Source organism: Aethalodelphis obliquidens, unplaced genomic scaffold, assembly GCF_003676395.1.
Source record: "Aethalodelphis obliquidens isolate GAN/ISIS:26980383/991018 unplaced genomic scaffold, ASM367639v1 scaffold9, whole genome shotgun sequence".
NCBI classification, from domain to species: domain Eukaryota; kingdom Metazoa; phylum Chordata; class Mammalia; order Artiodactyla; family Delphinidae; genus Aethalodelphis; species Aethalodelphis obliquidens.
Window position 1 is genome coordinate 22,831,204 of NW_020837953.1, and position 7,727 is coordinate 22,838,930.

At 46.0% G+C, this 7,727-nt stretch overlaps 1 pseudogene; it reads right to left on the reverse strand.

Annotated features, from left to right (window-relative positions):
• Positions 1-3,214: 3,214 nt before the first annotated feature.
• Positions 3,215-3,699, reverse strand: LOC113621813 (histone H3.3-like; annotated as a pseudogene).
• Positions 3,700-7,727: the final 4,028 nt, after the last annotated feature.

Sequence of the window (7,727 nt, forward strand, 5' to 3'; positions counted from 1 at the left end):
TCCTTAAAAAACTACAAATAGAATTACCATATGACCCAGCAATCCCACTACTGGGCATATACCCTGAGAAAACCAAAATCCAAAAAGATTCATGTACCAAAATGTTCATTGCAGCTCTATTTACAATAGCCCAGAGATGGAAACAACCTAAGTGCCCATCATCGGATGAATGGATAAAGAAGATGTGGCACATATATACAATGGAATATTACTCAGCCATAAAAAGAAACGAAATTGAGCTATTTGTAATGAGGTGTATAGACCTAGAGTCTGTCATACAGAGTGAAGTAAGTCAGAAAGAAAAAGACAAATACCGTATGCTAACACATATATATGGAATTTAAGAAAAAAAAATGTCATGAAGAACCTAGGGGTAAGACAGGAATAAAGACACAGACCTACTGGAGAACGGACTTGAGGATATGGGGAGGGGGAAGGGTGAGCTGTGACAGGGCGAGAGAGAGTCATGGACATATACACACTAACAAACGTAGTAAGGTAGATAGCTAGTGGGAAGCAGCCGCATGGCACAGGGATATTGGCTCGGTGCTTTGTGACAGCCTGGAGGGGTGGGATAGGGAGGGTGGGAGGGAGGGAGACGCAGGGAGGAAGACATATGGGAACATATGTATATGTATAACTGATTCACTTTGTTATACAGCAGAAACTAACACACCATTGTAAAGCAATTATACTCCAATAAAGATGTTAAAAAAATTTTATTTAACTCAATGAGGGTTGAGCAAATCTGATTCAAAGGAGGATATGAGAAACTCGTATGAAAAACAATGATGGAATATGATGACTAAATTGGTTACAAAATTGGTTAATATCCTATAAGGCAATAAAACCCTAACCTTTGGGGTTATTTTCTCCTGTGGATGGAAATCACTTGCACCTTATCAGTTTTCTACAAGTGAACATCTAACTTTACAGAGCATGGGCCCTGATCAATAGTAATTAGAACGTCAAACAAAGCTGCAGGCCCTAGAGGGTCACCTGACTCTAGGTGGACTTGTCGGCCAAGTCACAGGATGGGGAGAGAACTCACAGCCATCTTTTTGCCGATTTCCAAGTTTTGAATAGGACTGGGGGAAAGGAATCTCCTAGAGGAATGTGCAATGGGAATTTGAGTTTTGGGGGCTCAGAGTCGTTATAGATGGACCCCGAAAAGAAATGTGAGCCCAACTTTCACTAAGGTGACGTGGGGCAAGTAAGAGAAGCGTCAGTTGGTGCCAGTGGCTTGGTGGGCTCCACGTGGGGATGGGAAGATGGGTTGTACCCACCCCTGTGCCATTTTTTTTTTTTTTTTTTGCCTGCATTGGGTCTTCGTTGCTGAGCGCGGGCTTTCTCTAGTTGCAGCGAGCGGGGGCTACTCTTCGTTGCGGTGCGTGGGCTTCTTATTGCAGTGGCTTCTCTTGTTGCGGAGCACGGGCTCTAGGCACACAGGCTTCAGTAGTTGTGGCTCGTGAGCTCAGTAGCTGTGGCTCACGGGCTCTAGAGCACAGGCTCAATCGTTTCGGCGCACAGGTTTAGTGGCTCTGTGGCATGTGGGATCTTCCCAGACCAGGGCTCGAACCCGTGTCCCCTGCATTGGCAGGCGGATGCTTAACCACTGCGCCACCAGGGAAGCCCCTGTGCCATGTTTTGAAGTACCTCTCCTTGGACTCAGAGTTACACTAACCTTTTTATTTTCTGGAGGCTTTTTCCTGCTTTGTTTTTTTAACTAAATTTTTTATTGTGGTAAAATATACATACATATTTACATAACATAAAAATTACCATTTCAATATTTTTAAAGTGTACAGGTCAGTGGCATTAAGTATATTCACATTGTTGTACAGCCATCTGTACTTTTTCATCATCCCAAACTGAAACTCTGTACCTGTTAAACACCAGATCCCCATTACCCCTTCCTCCTACTTCCTGGCGATGACCATTCTACTTTCTGTCTCTCTCAATTCAAATACTCTAGATACCTTATATAAGAGGAACCATACTGTATTTGTCTTTTTGTGACTGGTTTCTTTCACTTAGCATAATTTTAAGGTTTATCCCTATTGTAGTAATATATCAGGACTTCATTCCTTTGTTTTTGGATAAACAAGTGTATTTGTAAGTTTAGTCAACGTACATAATTGATTAAAAACTTCAATAGAATGATAAATTTTAAAACCAGTTGGCAAGCCATCTCGATGAAGTGATTTTTCCCAGGACCTTATACCAGATGACACCATTTTAACTGGCAGAGGTTCCATGAGCTGAAGCTGTGTGTCCCTCCCCTACAGCAAGTTTACCCTAAGGGTTATTATAATACAAACTCCACAAGGAAAAGAAGTTCGGTATTGTTCCCTCTTGGTAGAGAAAAACTCAACCTAGTTATGAGACCAACCACAACACAAAGAAAAGCTGCACTAACTACTATATTAGTAATAGATGATGCTGGTGTGAATAACTTGTATTGTATTCTAGAGCCCTTATAAATAAATCCCCCCCGTTAGTGTCTGCATTATCAGCTAGAGGATTAGTTAACATGTGGTAGAATGAGGACTTATGCAAGGTATAATGTGCAAAGCATTTTACTACGTATGAAAAACAAGTGCAGTCTAATTAGGAGAAAACCAACCGGACTCCCTATCACACACACCTTAATGACAAGACTACCCACCACATGTGAATGTAAAACATTTAATTTAAAAATGTTGACACTACCATATATAAAATAGCTATTATAAATGTACATAGTGTATTCTATAGCTGCCAGGTTTACTTTTTTTTCTTTTTTTTTTTTTAAGGAAACTGTAAGTTACACTGTGGTTAAGACTTGTATCTTCACCCTTGAAAAAGCCCACATTCTATCACAGTGATGTATGGTCAGACTTAACAGCCCCAATCGTTAAACACTTGGATCAAGTCATAACCAGTTTTATTGCAAAAGGACTCTGTACACAGTTATCAATTTTAGTACCTTAACAGCTACCCAACAAGTCATTAACATACAGAAACATGCATCATGAGAAGCAAGAAATATCACCCATCCCTTCTGCATATTAGCAACTTGTCACTCCTGAGCAACGTGCTCACGTCACTGAGGTCTGTGAACAGTCAGTCACTTTTCGCATTCATCCTGAGTGAAGGATGGAATGACTTAAGTACAAATGCGGCATATTATAAACAATTTCTTACAGAAGAAGTCACAAAGTAAACCAAAGTATTTTACATAATTTACTACAAAACACCATAAAAACTTCCTTCACTTAAGCTCTCTCTCCCCGTAGCCGGCGAGCCAACTGGATGTCTCTGGGCATGATGGTGACTCTCTTTGTGTGGATAGCACACAGATTAGTATCTTCAAATAAACCCACCAGGTACGCTTCACTAGCCTCCTGAAGCGCACCGATGGCGGCACTCTGGAACCTCAAGTCGGTTTTGAAATCCTGGGCGATCTCCCTCACCAACCTCTGGAAAGGCAGCTTCCGGATCAGAAGCTTGGTGGATTTCTGGTAACGACGGATTTCTCCAAGAGCAATGGTCCCGGCCCTGTAGCGATGAGGTTTTTTCATCCCGCCGGTGGGGGGGGGGGGGGGGGGCGGGGGCGTTTTCTCGGCCGCTTTAGTGGCCAGCTGTTTGCGGGGCGCTTTGCCACCCGTGGACTTGACGAGCAGTCTGCTTGGTTCGGGCCATTTTCTTTCACCCAATGCCGAAGTCTTACACCGCTTCTCCGACCGCCGCGCAGTTCCTGCTGCCCAGTAAAGAGCCGTAGCTGCTGAGCTAATGGAAGAAGCTCCTCCGACTAACGACAAAACGGCTCTGCGCTCTTCATTCCTTTTTAAGGCTTATTAATATTTCATTGTATGTTTATACTATATTTTGCTTATTCTTTCATCCATCAGTGGACACTTGGGTTATTTCTACCTTTTGGCTATTGTGAATAATGCTGCTGTGCACGTGGGTGCACAAATATCTGTTTAAATCCCTGCTTTCAATTCTTTGGGTACATTCCTAGAGAAGGGATTGCTGGATCATATCATAATTCCATGCTTAATTTTTTGAGGAACTACCGCACTGTTTTCCACAGTAGCTGCACCATTTTACCTTTCCACCAGCAATGCACAAGGGTTTCAATTTCTCCACCTGCTTGCCAACACTTATTTTGTTGTTGATTTATATAATAGTCATCCTAATAGAAGTAAAGTGGAAACTTTTAGTTTTTAAATAATTGCTGAGTGTCACTGGATATTAGAAGAAAGTCTGATTGAGATTCTCTCCCTGAGTTTCAATTGCCCAGGAATCTCTGTGGCTGATGCCGTCAAAATGAGGTCATTTCTGCTTCCAGGACCATTCCTAGAAGAAACAAGAAGGGCCCTTGCTTCTGTTGCTTGTTCCTGCCACATGGTGTCGCTGTTGAAGACTTGTCCTGCACAGTCTGAAGGACATCGCTTGCCTGTTGCTACGCTGATGTCTCTGTTGTTTCAGATCCTTCCATGGGCGCCACTAGATCTGCCAGAGGAAACAACACTCCTTGGCTAAGATTACAGTTCCTCTATTAAATTAGACAAATATTTACTGAGTGCCTACTATGTGCCAGGCATTGAGCTAGGTCCTCGGAAAACATCAGAACAAAATACACAATGATCCCTGCCCTTCTGGGGCTAGACAATAAACAATGACCGCAGTAAACAGTAAATTACAAAGCATGTTAAAAGGTGTTAAGCACCATGGGAAGATGAAAGAATAAAACAGGATAAGGGGATTGGGAGTGTGTGGTGGGGTGTTGAGTGAGAGCTGCATCACTGGGAAGACCTTGAATCAAGTCTTGAAGGAGGTGAGCTGTCCCTGGAGGAAGAGTTCCAGGTAGATGGGCCAGTCCTATGGCAGGAGTATTTGGGATACGTTTGAAGTCAGAGTGAGTGAGGGGGATGGGAGCAGGAGAGCAAAGCCTTTAGGGACCATCATAAGGACTTTGGTTTTTACCCTGAGTGAGACGGGGATCCACTGCAGGATTCTGAGCAGAGAAGTGACTTGATCTGACTTGTGGTTTGTTTTTTTTTTCAACTTAAGTATTTATTACTTTTGCAATTTAAAGACTTTATTTTTTGGAGCAGTTTTAGGTTCACAGCAAAATTGAGAGGAAGGTACAGAGATTTCTCATATATTTCCGGCCCCCACACAGGCAGGCGTCCCTTATTATCAACGTCCCCCCAAAGAGTGGGACATTTGTTACAATCGATGAGCCTACAGTGACATGCTATTATCACCCAGAGACCACAGTTTACATTAAGGTTCACTCTTTTTTTAAAAAATCATTTATTTATTTATTTTTGGCTGCGTTGGGTCTTCATTGCTGTGTGCGGGCTTTCTCTAGTTGCGGCGAGCAGGGTCTACTCTTCATTGTGGTGCATGGGCTTCACATTGCGGTGGCTTCTTTTGCTGTGGAGAATGGGCTCTAGGTGCGTGGGCTTCAGTAGTTGCGGCGTGTGGGCTCAGTAGTTGTGTCTCGAGGGCTCCAGAGTGCGGTTTCATATGTTGTGGCACACGGGCTTAGTTGCTCCGCAACACGGAGATCTTCCTGGACCAGGGATCGAACCCTTGTCCCCTGCATTGGCAGGCAGATTCTTAACTACTGCGCCACCAGGGAAATCCAGGTTCACTCTTGATGTTGCATATTCTATGGGTTTGGACAAACATATAATGATGTGTATCCATCCTTATAGGATCACACAGAGCATTTTCACTCCTCTGTGCTCTCTGACTTAACGTTTTAAAAGTTTCACTGTGGCTTATGTGTTGAGAATGAATTGAAGGGTAAAGGGCAGGGACAGAAGCAGGCAGACCAGTTAGGAGGCCATGGCAATGATCCCGGGTCACAGGCATCATGGTTTACAAAATCATCACAGTCTGGAGCCTGGCCCTCTCCTCAACCTCCTCAGCAAATCCTCCTGCTCTATCTACCCCAGTCGTCCTCTGCTTCAGGGCAGCACTGAAGACAACCACTGGTGATTGAGGACCTACTATGTGCTGGGCTTGACTCAAGGTGCTCCCTGTTGATTGTTTCACTCATTATTCAAAGGCATTCATGAGGAAGGGATTGTTCCACAGACATTTCAAAGCTCATGCTATGAATTGTGTCTTCCTCACCCCAAATTCATATGTTGCAGCTCTAAACCCCAATGTGGTGGTATTTGGAATGAGGCCTTTGGGAGGTAATTAGGTTTAGGTGAGGACATAAGGGTGGGCCCCCATGATAGGATTCGTGCCCTTACAAGAAGAGACATAAGAGAGTTTGCTTCCTTTCTCTTTCGCCTCCAACCCCTTGATCATGAACCAAGGAAAGCCATGTGACCACACAGTGAGAAGGCGGCCGTTGGCAAGCCAGGAAGAGGGCTCTCATCGGGAACTGAATCTGTCGGCACCTTGATCTTGGACTTGCAGCCTCCAGGACTGTGAGAAATAAGTGTCTGTTGTTTAATTCACCTAGTCTGTGGTATTTTGTTATAGCAGCCCAAGCTGACTAAGACAGCCCATTTTACAGACAAGGAAATAGAAACCTCCAAGATTTGGATGACCAGGTCACTCAGCTGGGGAGTGGTGGAGCATTGGGCTGAGCTGTGATGGGAGATTGGGGAACCAGAGAGAACAGGGCTTGGGGGAGTCCTGCCTGTGGGGCTGGGGGGCCTGGCACTGAGGAGTTGCAGAGGGACAAGGCCAGGTCTTGGGGTGACTGGGCCTGGTGGGCTCCCCGCCCGGGGTGACACCCTCTCTGTGGTTTCCCAGAGGCCAGGCTCTGGCTTTTCCGGATGTGCAGGGAGCCTGCAGGGGTTCCACTGAGGCCCTTCCTTGAGGCCTCCCAGGCTTGCTGGCAGCTGGAGCTGTCTAGGCCGGTGCTTCTGGAGGTGGCAGGTGGTGGTGGTGGTGGGGTACAAAATGGGGAGGGGAAGGCACCCAATCCTGACTCCCTGGGGCCTGTTCCTGCACACTCTCAGAGAAGGTGGTGAAGAGGGCAGCATGTTAATGACAGTAATTGCTTTAATTATTTTTTTGTTTTGGAGAGTCATAAAATATGGCAGCTTGCTCAGTGCTAATCATGGTAATTAGGAGGGGCTGGGGGCTGTGCAATTGTCAAGAGGGGGAAGCATCAGCCTGCAAAGACAAAGAGAAGCAAATGGTCGGCCCCGCTTTCTCTTCCCTCCCTGCTTTCCCTCCCTTCCCTTCTACGCCTTTGGCCTTTTATTCCCTCTTTGGCCCACCTCCCTTCGCTCCTCCTCCCTCTGCACCACCCCTTTGGGAGGGAGGCCTCTTTGATTCTGATGCATTGACTGCTGGGTTGGGGGTGGGGTGGACGGTGGCCTCAGCTGGTCTCAGGGATGGGCCTTGGGTCTGGGGGCGCAGCTGTTCTGGGGAAGGCAGAGAGTTGCGTCACAAGCAGAGGTCTGTGCTGCTCTGGGCTCTTTCCTATGGTGCGCCCAGATGGGCAGCTTCACACAGCCTGCTTTGGACCAAACACCTTGACCTTCACAGATCCTCTCCTCTCGGGAGAGAGCAGAGCTGCATCCTTGAGCGGAGCTGGCCAAGCCTCAGGGAGTGGAAGCTGGGCCACCAGCCTGCTTCCCTTACTCCTAGCCAGCCAAGCATCACACGCTCTGCCAACATTTCCTGAGCCACCTACTGTGTGCCAGGCTGGAGATTCAGTGGGGAATCAAGCTCCCGGTCAGATGGAGAGTTGGACG